The sequence below is a fragment of the Protopterus annectens genome, chromosome 2.part0 (assembly GCF_019279795.1).
Source record: "Protopterus annectens isolate FY-2018-M chromosome 2.part0, PAN1.0, whole genome shotgun sequence".
NCBI lineage: Eukaryota > Metazoa > Chordata > Ceratodontiformes > Protopteridae > Protopterus > Protopterus annectens.
This window is the reverse complement of record NC_056728.1, coordinates 545,419,023-545,443,037: the sequence shown is the minus strand read 5'-3', so window position 1 is coordinate 545,443,037 and position 24,015 is coordinate 545,419,023.

The window sequence follows — 24,015 nt, the reverse complement described above, 5'->3', positions numbered from 1 at the left end:
GCATCCCTACCACCTGTCCCATACCTTGTATCTCTAAAGACCAGGAGGTAGATTACCTCTCCAAGGATAAAAATACAGCATCTATGGGACCTGATAACATCCTTGGCTGCATCCTCTGTGGACTCCAAAAAGAATTATCAACACCATTGGGTATTCTTTTCAATCATAGTCTAAGCACTGGCTTCATCCCAGCTAAATGGAGAATGGCCACTGCTATCCCCTTGCACAAAGGTGATGCTTCCACTGACCCCAGGAACTAGAGACCTATTAGACTGACTAGCCTTATCTGCAAGGCCATGGAGTGATTCACCATGACCCTTATCAACAAAGATATAGGTAATCTTTAAACACTTGACCCTACTCAGTTTGTATCATTAGGTGGGTCACCAACTGGCTCACTGATAGAACACATACAGTCAAAATAGGGGAATCCACCTCCAACAACAGACCTCTAACCAGTGGTGTTCCACAGGGATCAGTCCTGGGACCTGTACTGTTTGGAATCTATTTCTCCGAAGTACTGTACAAGCAAAAACTAAAGGTCTTTGGCTGACAAAGTGTGCTGACAACTGCAAACTGGGAGTGGTCATGGAATCTTCAAATGATGTCAACATCCTACAAGAGGGTCTTACCCAAACAAATGATTGGTACCAAAGTCATGGCCTTAAACTGAGTGCAAAAAATGTATTATCATCCCTTTCACTAAGGGCGATGTTTTTGCTAACTAGCATAACAATAGCAACACTAAGTACATGCTCAGTGGTGTCAGACCTGGACACACAGGTTGAGAGCAACCTTACCTTTGAACAGCATGCCTCCACAGTGGTAAGAAGGGCATTCTCTATTGCTCATCTCATAAGTAAGGGCATTGCCTCCAGAAAAAAAGAAGTTATAACCTATCTGTACTCTCCCCTCATCAGGCCAATAATTGAGTGCAATGCCCCTTTTGGTATGTACCTTTCCAAGTACCTGCAGCAATTGGAGATACCACAAAGTTTCCTCACAAGTAAAATTCAAGGTCTTCATCATCTTTTCTATGTGGATCGGCTGAAATCACTGTCACTTTATTCTGTTTCATACAGACTACTCAGAGGTGATCTTTGCCGTGTGTATAGGGCAATCTCTGACCCTGCTTTATTGGAAATGCTGCAGATCCACAAACCATCAAATGGCAGACGGATTAATCACTCTAAAGACCTTAACCTGGTATGTGACATTAGTAGAACCTGCTGGAGGGACAGATTTGTCTGCCAGAGGTTAACACATCTTTGAAAAAGACTCCCACTTCATGTCAAACAGAGCACCTCATTGGCCCTCTTCAAATGCAGTCTCCACAATTGGATGGGTAACCATAAATTCACCCTGAGGATTCCACCTGTGACTCTCTTGGACAGTGACAATAGGTGCTGATCATGGAAACAAGGGTAACTTGGCAAGGCTTGTAAAGGTCCTGGGGATATTAGCCTAGTCACTTCCTATGATCCTGGTATCTTATGTGTTGTAGGCCCTGAACTTTCTTGGTGAGAAACCTCTGAGGTCTCTACAGTTGCTGCAGATGTCTGGTGAGGTACATACAGAAGGGAGCATTGTACTATATTATTGGTCTGATGAGAGCTGAGTAAAGGGGCAATATAACCTCATTAGCTTTGGATGCTATACCCTTGCTTACGAGGTGTGCAACATAGAATGTCTTCCTTACTGCTGTGGACACCTGATGATCAAAATTAAGGCTGCTATCAACTTGCATTCCTAAATATCTCACCACTGGGTTTGAACTTAGGGAGGATATTATTAATGTTGTAATTAGTAAGAGTTTCTCCTTTGCCAAAGGGGATGATAATGCATTTTTTACATTTAGTTTGTCTGTGGCTTTGACGCAATCATTTGTCTGTATAAGCTCATTTTGTAGTATGTTGACTTCTTTGGGAGATTCCATGATTGCACCCAGTTTGCAGTTATCAGCAAACTTGAAAAGCTAGGCCATCTATTTTTGCCTGTACATCTGAAAAATAGATACCAAACAGTAGGGAGCCTAGCACAAATCTCTGTGGAATGCCACTGGTAACAGTAGAGTTTGCATCCCTAATTTTGACTGTATGTGTTCTGTTTGTGAGACAACTGGCAACCCATCTAGTAACGTAAGGGTTAATCCCCAGATGAGTGAGTTTGTAAGGACGCCTGAGTGAGAGATTGTGTCAAAGGCCTTGGATAGGTCATGATAGGCAGTATGAACTGTTTTGTCTTCATCCAGAGCCCTGGTGACATTCTTGAAGAAGTCCACCAGGTTTAGCAGGCAACATCTACCCTTAACAAAACTAAACTTGGTCAGGTCAGGAATTTGAAGATCACCTATATCCTTGTTGATAAGATCCATGATGATTATTTCCATGGCCTTGCACATAAGGCTAGTTAGTCTTATGGGTCTATAGTTCCCGGGATCAGTTGAGGGACCCCCTTTGTGTAAGGGGATTATAGTTGCTGTTTTCCACTCAGCTGGCCAGTGCTTAGACTGAAATTGAAGATCGTGCTCAGCAGTTCTGCCAAATTTTAGTCCATTTAATAAGCAGCCCAAGATGTTTTCCAGTCCCATACAGGCTGTGTTTTTGGCCTTGGAGATTGCGGCTATGGCCTGCTCTCCGGAGATGCTAGGTGGAGGACTGGTGACAGGCATGTTATGGTGCATGGGTGGTGAGGACGAGGGGGGGGGGGTTGACATTTTTGCCAAAGCTGTCCGCTAGCAGGTTGGCAATATCCTCAGGTTCAGTATAAGTTGTACCATCCACAGCTAGTTTGGCACATAGCTGGGCCTTCCCTTTTAGATTTTGGATGTAGCTATAGAATGCTTTGTGATTTTCCTTAGCTAGGGATGTTAATTTAGTTTTATAATTAGCTTTAGAGGACTTTACAAGATATCTTATCTGCTTGTTTATGTTTTGGAGTGAGTTCTTCTTTGCTGGGACCATTCCCTCTTATTTTTTGACAGCAGTTTCTTTCTCTTATTGTATAACCTATTTATGCTGGATGTCCACCAGGGTGGCTTATTTTTTTTTGTGAGGATCTTGATTTGATCCATTCTGATATGGCTGAGCCTATACATTTATATAGGTGTTTATACAGGAGATTTGTGTACACCTCAGTATAGGGATCATTGCTGTCATTGTTGGCAGGGGGTCTGAAACTATTGATGCCATTCCTCAGTAGGCTCTGGAGAAATTTTTAACCTTTTTTGCCTCTGAGAGTGGGTTAGGTACAATTGTTACTTTGAACAAGACTGATTGATGATCGGGCTTTTCCTGGGAGGGCCCCACACATGGGGTGGTGCAATGATCCCCCATGTTTCTGAGCATTATGTCAAGGAAGTTAGAGCCCCATGTGGGGGTGCTGACTATCTGCTCCAGAGCATTTGTGTTAACAAAGTCCAGGAACCTTGGGAAGAGTGAGTTTGTGCTCATATACATTACCCTATTGATGGAAGGATAGTTAAAGTCACCCATGACCAGGGTATTTAGCTGTACTAAGAGTGACTCAAGTAAGTCCACTTAGGCTGTGTGGTTTTCATGGTTAATGGTGGGGACCTATAGCTAACAATGACATGCAGGGGTCTTTCCTACAGTTAGTTGGACTTGGAGTAACTCTAGGGAGTCATACTGTTTAACCAGTCTAGAGGTGTCAATGTCTTTAATGAAGATGGATACTCCTCCCTTTTTTCACATTCCTTGTGTTGTCTGAAAGTGTGGAAGGAATTAAACCCCTGAATGGCCAGGGCACTCTCTGAGGTCTTGAGCCATGTCTTTGTGACTGTACAGACATCAGCATCTTCCAGCTTGAGAAGTGCTTCAAGTGAGTGCAGTTTCTGATTTAGATGTCTAGCATTAAGCAGCATAACCCTGAGTTTATTTCTGGTAGATATTTTTTACATTGGAGAATTTTGTTTTTACAACATTGCCTAAAAAGGCATTATGGGGGAGGCAAATTCATTTGCAGCAACCTAAATCCTAGAGGCGAAAGGCAAAGCAATGAGATCTGTCAATCATATCATCCCAGGCTGTCAGATACTGGATCACCCTGAACTGACACCAGAAGCTAAGCCAATTGTTGAAGTCAGTCATTTTTTGTTTGTATTGTGGCATCATCCTGGGTGAGGGAAGAATGTTTCTTGGGGCTAGTGACATACCTGCCTGCGACACATAATCTGAAAGCTCCATCATGTCTCTCTTCATATAGTCCAGTGAGGCATGTCTCAAGTCATTCACTCCAACATGGACTATGACAGAGTCATAACAGTACTTGTTGTCGAGATACTTGAGTGCATGTGTGATTTGGAGGATCCTGGCACCAGACAGGTAGCTGACCGTGACCTTCTCCTTGTCCAGCCTAGTGAGGGGGACAGCTGTGTGTCTCATCATGGAATTGCCAATAAAAAAAAGCATTTGGTTTTGATATGTTTTGCCTTAGGGGCTTATTGGGTGTGACACTATTCTGTGTATTGTTATCTGTAGTAGATTCTGTTAGGTCTGCAGTGTGTGCAGTACATTTGCTTTTGGGAGGTCTCTGATCTTTAGGTAGGCTTCTAGTGAGTACCTCCATGTATGTGAGTTTATGTGTTGTGAACTTTTTATGTACAAGAGGTGAAGTGTCTGTGCTGACAACCTGTTTGGTATTTAGTTTGTTCTTATGTGAGAGAGAGAGACAGCATTGATTCCAGATTCCTACTGTAGATACATCTCTTACATTTTGTACTTGCATGTTTTAGGAGTAGTAGGCTGTCTGTATACATGAGGCAATTGCTACATTGCCTCAGGATGCAGATGTTATTCAGGCTGGCTGGAGAAATGGTGGGAAACTGGCCTTCCATTATGCCAGGTGTATTCTGTAATAAGTGGTGGAGGGTGGACTAGATGGACTAGATTCTGTTGTAGAACTAGAAAAATCAGGAGGTTTAGTGGTTGAAACCTGTGCTGGCGCCTCAAAAAGCGCAGCTATGTTGGTCTCTGGGACCAGTGCACAAATGCATTGCCCGCCAAGAAGCAAGGGAGCTTAGTAGGGTTTGCTAGCAGTTATCTAGTGAAAATTTGACTTTTTAAGCATTTGTGTCTATACAGATCAATGCTAACCTCTGTTCTCAAAGAATACAACCAATAGGAAACCCCAAGAATGACCCTTGTTCCAACAATCCCCAACTCAGATTGTCCCTTGACTACACTCTTCTGCCACAATTGTGCAGGAGGGCCTTCTTAATGTAAGATGGCTCTCCTTAGTGCTCAGAAAATGACAAACCATCTAGATTCAGCATGTCTGAATCTAAAAATGCTATAAATTGTTCAAGTACTGTAAATAGGCAGTGCAGAAAACACAGTCACTCACAAGCAATAAAAACAGTTTAAAGTAGCTGACAAAACAGCTGCAAGCAGTTTAAAAGTGCAAAGAAGGTTATAAAAGTACTTATTTTTTAGTAGAATTCACAGAATGCCTTGGATTTAATTCAGATTGACTTCAGCTCTCTGGCTAAGGAGACCAGACTCTGAGAAGACATGGTAAACTGACGCTGGTAAACTCAAGTCATTCACTGCCACGTGTGGAATGATCATGTCATATATGTATTTAGGGTGATGAGACCTGAATACCTTAGTGATACTGCGTATCCCTGCACCTGAGAGGCAGCTAACTGTCATTCTGCCTTTGCTCAGCCAGGTGAGTGGCTCATCGGTATCTGACTATGGATTCACCTATAACTAAGACATTACTAGGTGTACTGAATTGGTCTTGTTGCCTAAGGGCTTTGTTCTGCCAGTTTAATCATCCCTTTTTGTAGTGGTATCTTCTATAGTGTCTATGTATGTTGATTTGACTGTTGATGTGAAGTTGACTGCCCTGTATATTAAACTTTTGTCTAGGAGACCTTTGTAGTTTAGGCAGGCACTTTTTAACTACCTCAGCATAAGAAGACTTATCTGGTTCTCTAGAACATGGTGGGCTTGGTTGTGTGAGGTGGCTGTCACGACTGACAACATCCTGGTTCAAGTCCTACAGTCTTTGAAGTGATATTAGCCTCAAAGGTTAGTATATGCATGCATATCTCACATACGGCAACATCATGTATAGGAAGAATCAAACAGCTGTCAGTGAGCATGAGGCAGTTCTTGCATTTCCTCGGTGTTGCTATTGATATCAGGCTGGTAGGAGGTGATGAGGCAAATTGTGACTTCATGATATTTACTACCTAGTCAAATCGAGAGTACTCATGAATGTGAATGAAATTAATTTGCAGGAAGGCTCTACATACTAGAGCTAGAAAGGTGCTTGGTGTGACATCTGGAGAGAAGAAGAAGGACAAGGAGATGTGGTGGTGGAATGAGGAAGTACAGGAGAGTATACAGAGGAAGAGGTTGGTGAAGAACAAGTGGGATTGTCACAGAGATGAAGAATGTAGAGAGGAGTACAAGGAGATGAGGCGTATGGTGAAGAAAGAGGTGCCAAAGACTAAGGATAAGGTATATGGAGAGTTGTATGAAAGGTTGGACACTAAGGAGGGAGAAAAAGACCTGTACCAATTGGTTAGACAGAAGGACTGAGCTGGAAAGATGTGCAGCAGGTAAGGGTAATAAAAGATAAACGTCTTTCGGCTTTTCCCGGTCAGGAGTCGCCACAGCAGAACTCCAGTCCACTCATAATTGGCAGTGGATTTTGCGGTGCCAAGTTGCCAGCCCAATGCCCAACCTTCCAAGAAGGCACGCCTATTCACGCTCACACCTACCTGCATGTCTTTAACGTCACTTGACCACGGGGAGGACATGCAGACTCCACACAGAAGGTGCTCCAGCTGAGAATCAAACGGGAGAACCTCTTACTGTGAGGCGACAACGCTAACCGCTGCACCACCGCAGCTTAAGTATAATAAAAGGTAATGAGAGAAAATGTACTCGCAAGTGAGGAGAGTCTGTTGAGCAGATGGAAAGACTACTTTGGGGGCTGATGAATAAAGGGACTGAGAGAGAGAGAAAGAAGGCTGGTTGATGTGGGGATAGTGAATCGGGAAGTGAGATGGATTAGCAAGGAGGAAGTAAGGACAGCTATGAAGAGGATGAAGAATGGAAAGGCTGTTGGTCCAGATGACATTCCTGTGGAAGTATGGAGGTGTTTAGGATTGATGGCAGTGGGGCTTTGAACCAGATTGTTTAACGGAATCTTGGAAAGTGAAAGGATGCCTGAGGAGTGAAGAAGAAGTTTATTGGTACAGATTTTTAAGAATAAAGGTGATGTGCAGAGCTGTAGTAACTACAGAGGGATAAAACTGATCAGCCACAGCATGAAGTTATTTGAAAGAGTAGTGGAAGCTAGATTAAGAAGGGAGGTGATGATTATTGAGCAGCAGTATGGTTTCATGCCAGGAAAATCATTACAGATGTGATCTTTGCTCTGAGGGTGTTGAAGGAGAAGTATAGAGAAGGTCAGAAGGAGTTGCATTGTGTCTTTATGGACTTAGAGAAAGCATATGACAGGGTACCTAGAGAGGGTTGTAGTATTGTATGAGGAACTCGGGAATGGCAGAGAAGTATGTAAGAGTGGTACAGGATATGTATGAGGGCAGTGTGACAGTGCTGAAGCTGTGGTAGGAGTGACAGATGCATTCAAGGTGGAGGTGAGATTACATCAAGGATCAGCTCTGAGCCCTCTCTTATTTGCAATGGTGATGGACAGGTTGACAGATGAGATCAGATCAAGGATTAGCTCTGAGCCCTTTCTTAATTGCAGTTATGATTGACAGGTTGACAGATGAGATCAGACAGGAGTCTCCATGGACTATGATGTTTATGGATGACATTGTGATTTGTAGTGAGAGTAGGGACCAGGTTGAGTAGACCCTGGAGAGGTGAAGATATGCTCTAGAGAGGAGAGGATTGAAGGTCAGCACGACTAAGATAGAATATGTGTGTGTGAATGAGAGGGAGGATAGAGGAATGGTGAGAATGCAGGAAGTAGAGTTGGCGAAGGTGGATGAGTTTAAGTACTTGGGATCAACAGTTCAGAGTAATGGTGAGTGTGGAAGAGAGGTGAAGGAGACAGTACAGGCAGGGTGGAATGGGTGGAGAAGAGTGTCAGGAGTGATTTGTGACAGATGGGTACCAGTAAGAGTGAAAGGGAAGGTCTACAAGAGGTTAGTGAGACCAGCTATGTTGTATGGGTTGGAGACAGTGGCATTGACAAAAAGGCAGGAGTCAGAGCTTGACGTGGCAGAGTTGAAGATGATAAGATTTGCACTGGGTGTGACAAGGATGGACAGGATTAGGAATCAGTATATTAGAGGGTCAGCCCAGGTTGGAAGGTTTGGAGACAAAGCCAGAGAGGCAAGATTGCATTGGTTTGGACATGTGCTGAAGAGGGATGCTGGGTATTTTGGGAAAAGGATGCTAAGGATGGAGCTCCCAGGTAACAGGAAAAGAGGAAGGCCTAAGTTAAGGTTTATGGATGTGGTGAGAAAGGACATGCAGGTGCTTGGTGTGACAGAGCAAGATGCAGAGGACAAGAAGAAATGGAAACAGGTGATCCACTGTGGCAACCCCTAACGGGAGCAGCCATAAGAAAAAGAAGAAGAAGAAGCTCTGCATACTAGAACACTAGAATGAAAAATAAAACAAAACACCAGTTACAATTATATATATATATATATATATATATATATATATAAATATATACAGCATCAATAAATTAAGGGTACAGAGATCAGTAAAAAGTGTAGTGGCAACTAACAGATATGTGAAGCAGCAACTGCCAAATTCCCTCTCTGACATAACAACAGTTTGTTTCAATTGATTTTGTATGGATGCCACTGCAACAGCTTTGTACAAGTGATTAAGCTCAGGTACTATCACAGCAGCTGAGTAAAATGATGAGGCTAACAGTAATCTGCAGCTGCAACTGGTCTCCATCTCAGAATACCTGCAGCAGATAGCAAATGATGAGCGCAAAAGACAGTAAAGGCAACTACAGTAAGTAATGGTTTCCTGAAGACAGTGACTCTAAATTGGCTCATATGCCACACCTGCAGTTTTACTACAGATTTAAAGCTGACAGCAAGGATTAGACTTAGACTCAGAATGCCCACAGCTGTCAAAAGTAGTAGAACAGATAATAAACAATATGCCTGCAGCAACAGCGACCTCATCCCTGAGTGTTATGGCTCTCTGCAAGTGTTATCAGGTACACACGGTTGCACTTATTCATCTGCAACTATTCACAGCTGTGCTCGTTCATTTGAATGCAGGAGCCCACAGGAGTGTCTGGGTGTACCCAACTGTTGTCCTCTTAATGTAGTACTTAACAAAAAAAAAAATTAAGCTTGTTTCCTGCCTTTCCTGTTAAGTGGTATAGACTATTTGTAGGCTTCTGAGCCCCCAAGCCCTTCTGTGTTGGAGGGAAGCCTTCTAGCTTAGTTTTTTTTTCTTATAACTAGCCAGTTTTCTAGTTTCAGCACTCAAATCTGTTTCTTTGATCTCAGCACTTGTTCAGAAAAAAAAAAAATTTCATCTGCTTTTACTGTACTTGTGTTTCTACCTACTTTTTTTACTTTTGCATCATCTTAAAAGTACTCAATTGTATTTATTACTGCTTGATGTAACTCATTCTAAGCCTTTTGGTTTAAACACTTGGGCTTTGGACCAGTTGTTTTGCACTGAGAGGGTTTGTGGTCTGCACTGTAGTGGCAGAACACGTAGCTTACATCCTTCTAGGTTGGGAACTGCTGACTGAGGGCTCAGTGTCTGTTATTCTAAAAGTGTATTAATTCTGGTTTAAGCACTTGGGCTTTCAGGCCAGTTATTTTACATTAAGAGGGTTCGTGGTCTGCACTCTTCTAGGAGGAGAGGCTGGACTCTGCCCTTCTGAGCTGGGAATTTCTGGTTAAAGGCTTATAGTGCATGCATATCTGAACTGTTTCTTACTGAAGTTGGTGCACCTTGTTTGCTGTGGCATAGACTGGATTCGGGCCTGCTGGATCTAGCTTTGTTTGTGTAACTTGAGCACTAATTCAGGCATTCTCTAAAGTATTCAATTGTATTTATTACTGCTTGGTAGTAACTTGATTAAAGTGTAGCTATCATTCTAAGTCTTTTGGATTAAGCACTTGGGCTTCAGACCAGTTGTTTTACATTAGGAAGGTTTGTGGCATGCACTGTGGTGGCAGGACAGGTAGCTTTCATCCTTCTAAGTTGGGAACTGCTGATTGAGAGCCCAATGTCTGTTATTCTTAAAGTGTATTAGTTCTGGTTTAAGCACTTGGGCTTCAGGCCAGTTATTTTACATTAAGAAGGTTCGTGGTCTGCACTCTTGTGGGAGAAGAGGCTGGACTCTGCCCTTCTGAGCTGGGAATTTCTGGTTAAAGGTTTATAGTGCCTGAATATTTGAACTGTATCTTACTGAAATTGGTACACCTTGTTTGCTGTAGCATAGACTAGATCCAGGCCTGCTGAATCCAGCTTTGTTTATATGCTTGTTGTTTGTTTGCTTGTTATTTCCCTGGAACGCTAATTCCACCTAATATGCGGCTTCTCAGCACTTCTGTGGATCACTAGTGATATCTGCATTGCTTACTGTACTTATTTCCTTGTTTCACTTGAAAGAAAGTTACTGTTTGTCGTTTTTGCATTTAAGTTACCTGTAACACATTGCACTTAAGTTACCTGGCACTTGCTCACTAAAGCAATTATATAAGTCAGCACTAAAAATTAAAAGCACTACACCCTCACTCCCCACTGGCCCTTGTTTTCAATTATTAAGGAATTCCCAATATTATTCTAGCATGTCCAAAGGTCAGTTGTCAATCTCCTCTCCGGTCCAGCTGGTGAATCTTGAAATCTTGAGGCAATGTTACAACTGCCTCATGTACACAGACAACCCTCTCCTCCTCCCAACAAATTCCAACCCATGTGAGAGATGCAAGCATATAGCCAAACTGGAGGCTAAGCTCTCTCAACTCAGTACTGGCATAACCAGTCAGGAGGAGAAGGATTCCACAATCACTACAATTCCAGTCTCACATAGACCTACCATGACAGCAAACCAAACACATAATCACATAAAAACATACTCGGAGGCTCTAAATAAAGATCTGCCTAAGCAGCAGAGACCTCCAAAGCAGACACCCAAGCAACCGCTACACCAAAACAAAACACGTGCACCACATATCTCACAAAGCCAGTGTGCCAAACAGTCACAGCCCTTAAGACTAAACAACACACCTGATACACTTGTAATAGGTGACTCTATCATCAGGCACACTGACGTCCCGCTCACCAGGCTGAACAAGGAGAGGGTCATGGTGAGCAGTCTGTCAGGCGCTAGGATCCGCCACATAACACAAGCACTCAGGTCACTCCAAGGCAAGTACAAATATGACTCAGTCATTGTCCATGCTGGTGTGAATGACCTGAGACGTACCTCCCTGGACTACATGAAAAGAGACATAAAGGAGCTCTCTGAGCATGTAGCCCAGGCCGGTATGACCCTGACCTTGAGTAGCATCTTACCCTCACCAAGAATGATGCCACAATATGAAGACAAGATGATCAATTTCAACAATTGGCTTAAGTACTGGTGTCATTCAAAGGGGATCCAATGCCTGTCAGCTTGGGATGATATGCTCGACAAGCCACGATGCTTCGCTAGGGACGGCTTGCACCTGTCACCCCTGGGCTTTCGGATATTGGCAAAGGCTCTTGCTACCCCCATAGTGCCTTTTTTAGGCAAGGCTCAAAAGACAAACCCACCACAATAGGTATCACAAGGTATAAGAAACTAAGAGTAATGCTACTCAACGCCAGAAGTCTAAACCTCAGGATGCATGCACTCGAAACTCTCCTTAGCATGGAGAACATCAATATCTGTGCAGTAACAGAAACCTGGTTCAGGGCTCCCGAGAGCACCCCAGCACTACCAGGTTATACCTCATACCATGCTTTTCAGCCCCAAAACTTGGATTGAACCACAAAAGGAGGGGGAGTATCGATATTCATCAAAGATACCCACACCTCCAGGTTGGTGGCAAAGCACGAAGCATCAGAGACTATCCATGTGCAACTAACAGTGGGTAAAACTGCCTTCCAGTTTATAGCCTGCTACAGACCACCCTACCAAACCCAGGAACCCCACTCAGCCTTCCTGAAAACACTAGAAAATATGAAGGTCTCTCCAAACACCATTATATTGGGCGACTTCAACTACCCAAACATAGACTGGGAGCATTACTCTAGCTCCAACACCCTAGCCCAAAGATTGCTAGAATTTAAAAACTCAAATGCTATGGAACAACTTGTTACCACTCCCACAAGAGGGGAAAACATACTGGACCTGATCATCACCAACATGGGGACTCTATGCTCCAGACCAGAAGTGTATCCCTCACTGATAAGATCAGACCATAAACTAATCTCACTGGATATTCACATCCCGACCCCACCCCCTGCCCAGAAAACCACAGTGAAAAACTTCTCTAAAGCAAATTTCACACTCCTCAAAACCGAGGTGGAATCCTTCAAAGCCCGCGGGCCTGTGGAAAATATGGCCCAGACCGCAGAATCCTTTATAAACGCATTCTATGAACACCTTCAGGAATGCATGGATCATCGATCCCAAATAAAACCAAGACCCAATCCTCCAAAGGCAGGCGTCCTGTCTGGTGGACCCCAGCCATAAACAAACTATACAATAGAAGGAGGAAGCTACTAAATGATAGAGCAAAATCCCAAAAAGGGAAGGCATCACTGATCAGTATTAGCAAAAAACTACGGGCACTCATAAAATTGTCTAAGGCCAGCTTTGAGAGAAAAATTGCACAGGACACTAAGGATAATCACAAGGCTTTCTTTAGTTATGTTAGGAACCTGGGTGGTAATTCCCAGATATGCTCAGAATTAATCCAAAATGACAAAAAATACACTGAACCCACAGACATTGCCAACATCCTAGCTGACAGGTTCAGGGCAAACTTCTCCCCCCCTCCCCACCAAAAGGGCAAATATCTATCTAAGGCCATTGACGAGGGGAAGGTGGCCCACACAGCCTATGGGTTGCAAACTGGCTCAAGGATAGAACCCACATGGTTAGAATTGCTGGAGCCATGTCAGACTCCAAACCAGTTACAAGTGGCATCCCACAAGGCTCAGTCCTGGGACCTCTTCTGTTCGGTATATATTTCTCGGAGGTACAGGCCGACATGGAAGGACTATGGCTGACCAAGTTCGCAGATGACTGCAAACTGGGCGCTATAATTGACTCTCCAGCCGACACAAGCATCCTCCAGAAGGGCCTCATAGAAACAGACAACTGGTGCCAGAGCCATGGCCTCAAGCTAAACGCCAAAAAGTGTATAGTCATCCCCTTTGGCAACAACAAAGTGCCCACAAATTACCACATAGGTGGTAATCCATTAAGTACAGAAGAAGTAATTAGGGACCTGGGACCCAAGTTGATAGCAATCTCTCATTTGACAACCACGTGGCCAAAGTGGTTAGAAAAACGTTTTATATAGCCCACCTAATCATGAAGGGATTCACATCTAGATCAGGGGAGGTCATCATGCCTCTTTACTCATCCTTCATCAGGCCCATAATTGAGTACAATGCCCCTTTTGGGATGTACCTTACCAGACACCTGCAGCAACTGGAAAGACCCCAAAAGTACCTCACCAAGAGGATCAAAGGGCTCAAACAGATGCCATATGCTGCCCAGCTCTACTCAGTGGCATACCGCCTGCTCAGAGGCGATCTGTGCCTGATGTATAATGCCATGTCCAACCCGGAATTAATGGACATGCTGCACCTCAGAAAATCCAAATCCCATCGAGCTACGCGCTCGAGAGACTTGAAACTCAGCACTGACATAAATAGGACATGCTGGAGGGACAGATTCATAACCCAGAGGCTCCCTTCACTCTGGAATAAACTCCCAGTCCAGGTTAGGCAGAGTCCTTCATTGACTCTCTTCAAGAGGAATCTTGATGAGTGGATGGGGGATCGTAGGTTTACCCCGGATATCACTTCTGTGTCACTGTTAGACAGAGGCACAGTATACTAACCTCGAAAAAGGGCATAGCAACATTAATTTAAAATGGGTGGTGAAAGCCAAACACACTCTGGCTTGGCTTATAAATGCCCTAGGGCAGATAGCCTAGTATGAACCTATGAACCTATGAACCTATACCCACACCCCCAGGTTGTTGCCACAGCGTGATGCATCACAGACTATCCACGTGCAACTAACAGTGGGTTAAACTGACTTCCAGTTCATAGCCTGCTACAGACCACCCTCCTAAACCCAGGTAACCCACTTGGCCTACTTAAGAACACATGAATATATGCAGGTGTCTCCAAACAACAATATATTGGGCAGCTTCAACTACCCAAACATAGTCTGGGAGCATTACTCTAGCTCCAACACCCTAGCTCAAAGGTTCCTAGAATTTATAATCTCAAATGCTATGGAACAACTTGTTACCACTCCCACAAGAGGGGAAAACATGCTGCACCTGATCATCACCAGCATGTGGACTCTATGTTCCAGACCAGAAGTGTATCCCTCACTGGTAAGATGACACCATAGAGTACCAACCACAGCCCCTGCACAGAAAACCGCAGTCAAAAAGTTGTGTAATGCAAATTCCATGTATTCACATGAGGCAGGCTTCACACATGGGAACTATTTAAGGTCACAGGTGCATATGTCTATGTGGCACACACATACCTCATGTGTGCATTGAAATTACTGATATAATATATGTCATACAATATTAAGAGCAACACCCAACACACATGGACAAACTGTGTGACAAAAACACACATGGCATTTGTAGGATTCAAACCGCTACCTAACTATGTTATGACACTTGAAAAAGATGCATTAGCAGAATGTGCTATTTGCATTGCTGGCAGGTTGTACTTCTCCTGCTATACTTATAGGGTGCTGACATCATCAGTGTTTAGAAAGAGGAATGTACATCATGTAGTGTGTTCTTCTAGTTGCCGAAAGGGACATTTCTTTCAAACAGAATTGCACACACACACACGGATCATTTGCAAGATTCAAACCCCTGCCTAACTATGTTATGACACTTGAGAGAAAAACGCATTAGCAGAGCTCGCTATTGGCATTACTGGGAGGTTTTCCTTCTCCTGCTATACTTATAGGGTGCTGACATCATCAGTGTTTAGAAAGAGGAATGTACATCATGTAGTGTGTTCTTCTAGTTGCCAAAAGGGACATTTCCTTCAAACAGAATTGCACACACACTAACCCCCCCTCTCCAAGCACACACTGCACATTTGCAGGATTCAAACCCCTACCTAACTATGTTATGACACTTGAGAGAGATGCATTAGCGGAGCACGCTATTTGAATTACTGGGTGTATTTTTTTCTCCTGCAGTATTTATAGGGTGCTGACATCATTATTTATAAAGAGGTATGTACATCTATTACTATCTGTCAGTAAGGGGGATAGCATATATATGCATTAACAGATGCCTACTTCAGGGTCACATATGCACATCAGCACTGCCAGGTTATGTTTTATACCATGCTTTGTGACCACAGGACTTGTAACACACAACACAACCAGTTCAGACCACCCCTCCCATATCCAGGAACCACAATTTACTTCCCTGGGAACGGTGTAGGATATGAAGTTGTTCACATACACCATTACAGTGGTTAACTTCAGGTACAGGTATATTGAGTGGGGGAACTACTCAGGCCTCAACAACGTCACCCTACAGCCACTACAATTTCTGACTCCATGTGCTATGGCAGGACCAATCACCACAGCCACAAGGGGAAATACATATTGGACCTCACCATCTGCAACATGGGGACTCTATGTTCCACACCAGAGGTAGACCACCATTGTTAATATCTGACCATAAATAACTTTCCCTGGACATCCATATCCCATCCCCACCCCCAGGCAAGGAAGTCACTGCAAACAAAGTATTTATCAAAAGCAAACTTTGCACTTGTGAAGACTGGGGTGGAAGACTTCAAAGGACCCATGCTGGAGGATTATACAGGACACTCTGCATAATCCTTGACAATTGCATTCTATGAGCATCTGGAAGGTTTGCATAGATCATGCTATTCCAAATAAACCCAAGACTCCTCCACAACAGGAGACCTGTCTGGTGTACACCAGCCATATATAAGCTGTACAACAGAAGGAGGGAGCTAATACATTACAGAGCAATATCCCACAGAGGGAGGACATCTCTGAACAGTATTGGCAAGACACTTCAATCCCTCAAAATCATCACTTCAAAGTGTTGACAGTGAAATTGTCCAGACACTGCAGATAAGGCTCCCCTCAGTCTGTCATTGATGCCCAATTACTGTTATAAGTCCTCGCCAACCCTCTTCCAGCAAACTCCAGCCACATGGATGTGACATTGCAAATTCAACCCCTGGGATCTCCACTGTGTCCCTGCTTGGTGGAGGCACAGCACACTAGCCTTAAACGGTGCCTTCTGTGACCTACTTTACAGAGGCACAGTAGCCTACTGTACTGGGGAGGCAGACGCCAAACACACTCTGGCAAAGCTTATGTATTCCTAGGGCAAACAGCCTAGTATTGACCTCTACACCCATATGTTTAATTTTCAGATGCACAATATTTGTTGCTGATAAACTGTTTGCAGGTCTTTATTGCCATAGCTTTCCCTGTTTCTATGAACCAACTTGTGTATCTGTGGAAGATGTTTGAATATGAGAGGGATCCACTATTTTACTTATGTCTCTGTTGTCGTTTAACTGTGTGCACTGGGCAGATTGCTGTATTGTGGGAGGTTCCTGGCTTAACACATACAAATGCCAGATATGTGTGGCCAACTGCTAAACTGAGACATGGCCTAAGTGTTTGAGCATGCCCAGTTCAGGCTTTCCATGGCTTGTTGCCTGACATATGTCTCATTTATCGGTGTGCGAGCATGCCCAGTGTGAGCTTTCCATATGTTGAGATCTGAGGTCCACCATATTTGTGGTTGCGTGTGAACTTCAACAATATTTCACATTTATAGTTATGTGTTGGAAGTCATGTTGTGTTCTTACTGCCCAACTGCTTTGTGTCTGAACCCAACAGGGATTATACTGTGCCTGCAGGGTTTCCATGGGATAGTTTGCATACAGTTGTCAACATCCTTTCACACTGACCAAACACTGTAATATCGTATACTGTACTGGTTCAGTACTTTCACTGTGGTGGACAGTATCCCGCGTTTCAGTCTATCACTGCTTTAAATATTCATAGTGAGCACACCAGACTGGTTAAGGGCCAGTTGTGCAAATATGACCATGTTGCATTTTGTTCAGATATGGACTACTTAAACCAGGCTTGTCCAACATTGGTAGTGTATTCCGCAACTTGGTTGGACATTGACAAACACTAGCTATGTGCCCTAGGCCATTTCTAATGCTAGTCAGAGAGTGTGTTTGTCCTTCAACACACATTGTAACTGGAGTTTGCCATGACATATTTCAAGGTTAGTATACTGTGCCTCTGTCTACCATTGACATAAAAGTAATACCCAGGGTAAACCTACCATCTCCCATCCACTCATCAAGATTCCTCTTGAAGAGAGTCAATGAAGGACTCTCGGGCTAACCTGTACTGGGAGTTTACTCAAGAGTGGAAGGAGCTTCTGGGTTATGGATCAATCACTACAGCATGTCCTATTTATGTCAGTGCTGGGGTTCAGGTCTTTCATGTGCATAGCTCACTGGCATTCAGATTTTACAAGGTGCAGCATGTTCATTGATTCCAGCTTGGACATGGCTTTATACATCAGGCACAGATTGCCTCTGGGCAGGCAGTATGGCACTGTGTGGAGTTGCAGTTTGTTTAATCAGGCAACACATGGCATCTGTTAGAGTTCTTTGATCCTCCTGGTGAGGTACTTTTGGGGTCTTTCCAGTTGCTGGAGGTGTCTGCTAAGGTACATCCCACAGGGGCCATTGTACTCAATTGTGAGGCTGATGAAGGATGACTGAAGAGGCATGATGACCTCCCCTGATCTAGATGTGAATACCTTCATGATTAGGTAGGTATATGGTATGTTTCTGTAACCACTACAGCCACATGGTTGTCAAATGCAAGATATCTATCAACTTGTGTCCCCAGGTCTCTTATTACTTCTAAAGTACTTAATGGGTTAACACCTATGTGGTAATTGGGGGGCACTTACTGTTTTTCCAAAGGGGATGACTATAAACTTTTCTGCATTTAGCTTGATGACATGGCTCTGGCACCAGTTGTCTGTTTCTATGTGGCCCTTTTGTAGGATGCTTGTGTCAGCTGGAGGGTCAGATATGGTGCCCAGTTTGTAGTCATCTGCAAACTTGTTCAGACACAGTCCTTCCATGTTGGCCTGTACCTATGGGAAATATATACCAAACAAGGGAGGTCCCAGGACCGAGCCTTGTGGGATGCCAGTTGTAGCTGGTTTGTAGTTTGACATGGCTGCAGCATTTCTGACCATGTCAGTTCTGTCCTTGAGCTGGTTTGCAACCCATCTACTGACATAGGAGTTTATATTTAAGCTGCTGAGCTTATCTATAATGAACAAGTGGGGTATTGCATGGAAGGCTTTTGCAAGGTCCAGATAGGCTGTGTGGACCACATTCCCCTCATCAATGGCCTTGATGACTGTTTCAAATGAGTCAAACATGTTTAAGGGGCAGGATCTGTCCTTAAGAAAGCCACACTGGGTAGGGTCCAGTGTCTGTAGGTCCCCAATATCTTTATTTCTGAGGTCCATGATGATCCTTTCCATAGCTTTGCAGACCAAGCTTGTCAGGATTCTGGGGTGATAGTTTGCAGTATCCATTCAGGCACCATCTTTGTGGAGAGGGACCACTGTTGCTGTACACTGCTCTTTGGGTACATATCATGTGGTAAGGCTGAGATTGAGCAGTAATGTTATTTGGTGTTCCATTCTTCTTGAAGTTCATGTTGGACGCAGCCCAGGACACCATCTCGTACCATTGATGCTGTGTGTTTTGCTTTGAAGATGTTGGCTGTTACCTCAGCATCTGCAATATCAGGGGGCCAGCACTCTGCTGGGATAGATATTTGGCATTTTGGTGGGGGGGCGAGTTTGCACTGAACCTGTCAGGTTGGATGTTGGCAATGTGTGTGGGTTTGGTGTATTGTTTGTAATATTTGAGTAATTCAGAGCATATCTGTGAGTTCCCACCAAGGTTCCTACCATCAGTTAAGAAAGCCTTGTGATTATCCTTAGTGTCCTGTACAATTTGTATCTTCATAGGTTCATAGGTTCATACTAGGCTATCTGCCCTAGGGAATTTATAAGCCTAGCCAGAGTGTGTGTGGCTTTCGCCACCCCTTGCAATGTGAATATTATGCCCATTTAGGGTTTACTTTACTGTGCCTCTGTCTAGAAGTGACACAGTGATGACCCCCGGTGTAAATCTACGATCTCCCATCCACTTGTCAAGATTTCTCTTGAAGAGAGTCAGTGAGGGGCTCTGTCTAACATGGACTGGGATTCTGTTCCAGAGTGTAGGGAGCCTCTGGGTTATGCATCTGTCCCTCCAGCACATCCTGTTTATTTATGTGTTGAGGTTCAAATCTCTCACTCTCGTGGCTCTGATGGATTTGGATTTTCTGAGGTGGAGCATGTCCATTAATTCTGGATTGGACATGGCCTTGTACATCGGGCATACATCGCCTCTGAGTGGGCAGTATGTGACTGAATACAGCTGGTGTTTCTTCAACCGGGCAGCATATGACAAATGTTTGAGACCCTTTATCCTCTTGGTGAGGTACTTTTGGGGTCCTTCTAACTGCTGCAGGTGTCGGGTAATGTACATCCCAAATGTGGCATTGTACTCAATTATGGGCCTGATAAGAGAAGAGTATAGGGGCACAATGACCTCTCTTGATGTAGATGTGAATCCTTTCATGATAAGGTGGCCAATATAGAAGGTCTTCCTAGCCACCTTGGCAATGTGAGTGTCAAATGAGAGGTTACTGTCCACTTGTGTCCCTAGGTCCCTGATTACTTCTTCCGTACGTAATGGATTACCACCTATGTGGTAATTTGTGGGTACCTTGTTTGGTATTTGGAGAGACATTCATACTCTCCAGTGTCTTCAGGAAGGCTAATTGGGGTTCCTGGGTTTGAGAGGGTGGTCTATAGCATGCTACAAACTGTATGGCAGTTTTGCCTATGGTTAGTTGCACATGGATGATCTCCGATGCTTCGTGCATTGTCAGAAACCTGGAGGTGTGGGTATCTTTAATGAATATGGATACTCCCCCTCCTTTTGTGGTTTGGTCCAGGTTTTGGGGCCGAAAAGCATGATATGAGGTATAACCTGGTAGTGCTTGGATGCTCTCAGGAGCCTTGAAGCAGGTTTTCGTCACTGCACAGACATTGATGTTCTCCATACTGAGGAGGGCCTCGAGAGTGTGCATCTTGAGGTTTAGACTTTTGGCGTTGAGCAGCATTACCCTTATTTTTTTTCCACTTATGTTTTCTAGGGAGGTGGGTTTGTCTTTTGAGCCTTGCCTAAAAAAGGCACTATGGAGGTGGCAAGAGCCTTGGCCAATATCCAGAAGCCCAGGGGTGACAGGTGCAAGCCATCCCTGGCAAAGCAGCGTGGCTTGTCAAACATGTCATCCCAAGCAGACAGACATTGGATCCCCTTGGAATGACACCAGTAATTGAGCCAATTGTTAAAGCTGATCATTCTGTGTTTGTACTGTGGCATCATTCTTGGTGAGGGTAAGATGCTGCTCAGGGTCAGGGTCATATCGGCCTGGGCTACATAATCAGAGAGCTCCTCTATGTCTCTTTTCATGTAGTCCAGGGAGGTACGTCTCAGGTCATTCACACCAGCATGGACAATGACTGAGTCATATTAATACTTGCTTTGGAGTGACCTGAGTGCTTGTGTTATGTGGTGGATTGTAGCGCCCAACAGGCAGCTTACTGTAACCTTTTCCTTGTTCAGTCTGGTGAGCGGGACATCAGTGTGTCTGACTATGGAGTCACCTATTACAAGTGTATCAGGCATGTTGTTTGTCCTTAAGGGCTGTGACTGTTTGGCACACTGACTTTGTGAACTATGTGTTGCATGTGCTATGTTTTGAGGTAGTGGTTGCTTGGGTGTCTGCTTTGGAGGCCTCTGTTGATTTGGTAGATTTTTAATTAAAGCCTCCGGGAATGTTTTTGTGTGTTTATGTCTTTGGTTTGCAGTTGTGATAGGTCTATGTGAGACTGGATTTGTGGTGTGTGTGGTTAACTTCTCCTCCTGACTGGTTTTGCCAGTACTGAGTTGAGAGAGCTCGGCCTCCAGTTTGGATAAATAGTTGCATCTCTCACATATATTTGTATTTGTTGGGGGGAGGAGGGGGTTGTCTGTGTACATGGGGCAGGTGTAACATTGCCTCAGGATTCCCAGATTCAACATGTTGTAGCTGGCCTTAGAGGATTTTATGTGTGGCCATAGTTTTTTGCCATAATACTGATCAGAGATTACTTCCCTTTTTGGGTTTTGCTCTAACATGTAGTAGCTTCCTCCTTCTCTTGCATGGTTTGGTAATGGCTTGAGTCCACCAGGCCAGATGCCTGCGTATATGGACTTGGGATTGCATAATCCATGCATTCCTGAAAGTGTTCATAGAATGCATTTATAAAGGGTTCCGAGGTCTGGCCCATATTTTCCATAGGCACAAGGCCTTTAATGGATTCCACATCAGTGTGGAGGAGTGCAACATTTGCTTTACACATGTTTTTCACTGTGGTTTTCTGCCCACGGACTGGGGTCAGGATGTGAATATCCAGTGAGATTACTCTATGGTCTGATCTTAACAGTGAGGGATCCACTTCTCATCTGGGCATAGAGTACCCATGTTGCTGATTATTACATCCAGTATGCTTACCCCTCTTGTGGGAGTGGTAAGTTGTTCCTGAGCATTTTGGTTTATGAATTAGAATAATGCTCCCAGTCTATGTTTGAGTATTTTTAGTTGCCCAATATAATGTTGTTTGGAGAGACCTTGATATTTTCATATGTTCCAAAGTAGGCCAAGTGCAGTTCCTGGCATTAGGTGGGTGGTCTGTAGCAGGCTACAAACTGGGAGGCAGTTCTAGCCACTGTTACTTGCCCATGGATAGTCCATGCTGCTTCCTGCTGTGGTACCAACCTGGGGGTGTGGTTATCCTTGACAATTATTGATAGTCACCCTCCTTTTGTAGTTTGTTCCATGTTTTGGGGCTGTAAAGCATGGTATGAGGTGTAACCTGGTAGTGTTAGGGTGCTCTTGTGAGCCTTGACCCAGGTTTCTGTTACAGAGCAGATATCAACATTCTCCATGCTGAGGAGAGTTTGGACTGCATGCATCTTGCAGTTTAGACTTCTGACATTGGGTAGCATTACGTCTAGGTTCTTATCCCTTGTGATACCTATGGAGGTGGGTTTGTGTTTTGAGCCTTACCTATTCAAGGCACGGTGGGGGTGACAACAGCCTTTGCCAGTATCCAAAAGGCCAGGAGTGATAGGTGCATACCATCCCTAGCAGGTGGAGCATCATGTCTTGCTCAGCATGTCATCCCAGGCTGACACGCATTGGATCCCCTTTGACTAACAGCAATACTTAAGCCAATTATTGTAATTGATCATCTTGTCTTCATATTGTGGCATCATGCTTGGTGAGGGTAGTATGTTAGTCAGGGTCATCAAGTTTGCATATACTACATGGTGTTACATTGCTTAACACATGGCAATCATGCCTCAGGTGGTGCTGCAGGGCTGTCTATGTTGGATGCACATACTACACTCCCTGTACATGTTTGAAAGCAGGTTGTGTCAACTTAGGCATCTCTTTTACTATATGTGTGAGTCAGAGAGAGGTATCATTTCCAGGGTTCCTACTGAGCCAGTGTATGTGCTATGCGTTGCCTCTTTGCCAAGGCCAAGGCATACTGGGCACACCTCCTTCTGCCTACTGGGGCAGGCTCAGGTTGTTCCTCCTCTGAGTCACGCTCTGCCTGTGATTGGCTTGGCAATGATGAGGGGCTGTTTGGCCCAGCCCCATGCTGGTTCTGCTGCAGCTGTTTTCACAGAATCATATTATGTAGCATAGCACATACCATGACAATTTGGGTACATATAGATGGTGAGTACTGCAAGGCTCCACCAGATGTGTCCAGGCACCGGAACCGTGACTTGAGCAGCCCAAACACATGCTCGATTACATTTCGTGCTTGTGCGTGTGCCTCATTATGGCATTCTTGTTCAGGTGTGTGTGCATTTCTGATGGGTGTCATCAGCCACGGCTCCAGTGCGTAGCCAGCATCCCCCACTAAGTGACCATGTGAGATGTCCCCATTGGCAAATGTCTGGTACAGCTGCGTCAAATGCCAGATATGGGAATCATGGTAGCTTCCAGGGCAGCCAACACACACATTCATTATTATGCCCTGGGCATCACACATGACCTGGCAGTTGATGGAGGGAAGCCCTTGCGGTTAATGTAGGCCCTACCCAGCTGGTGCTTTGATGCGTATATGCGTGCAGTCTATTGCACCCACTACCTCATGGTATTCCGCTATTTGCTGGAAGAGATGCATATTGCTGGCCAATACCTAATGGGAATTGGGGAAATATACATGATCACCAACATGTGCTGACATGGCATCCAGGAACTGGTGCAGTACCCTGGATGCTGATGCCTGTGATATCCCCATCATATCACCAGTTGGTCTCTGGAAGGTACCTGTTGCTAGTATTCTTAGGCCAACACATACCTTGGTTTCCACTGGGATGGGTTCCCCTCTGTTGGTTCTGTGTGTGAGGTGTGGCCTGCACAGCTCAACAATTTGCTGTAGGAGGTCTCTGTCTACTCTATAGCGCTCCACTATCTCCAGCTCATGTAACCCCTGGTAGGTGACCCTGGGCCTGTACACTCTTCTCCGTCTCCTCACTGTGGGTTGTCCAGCAGCATTTTCATAGT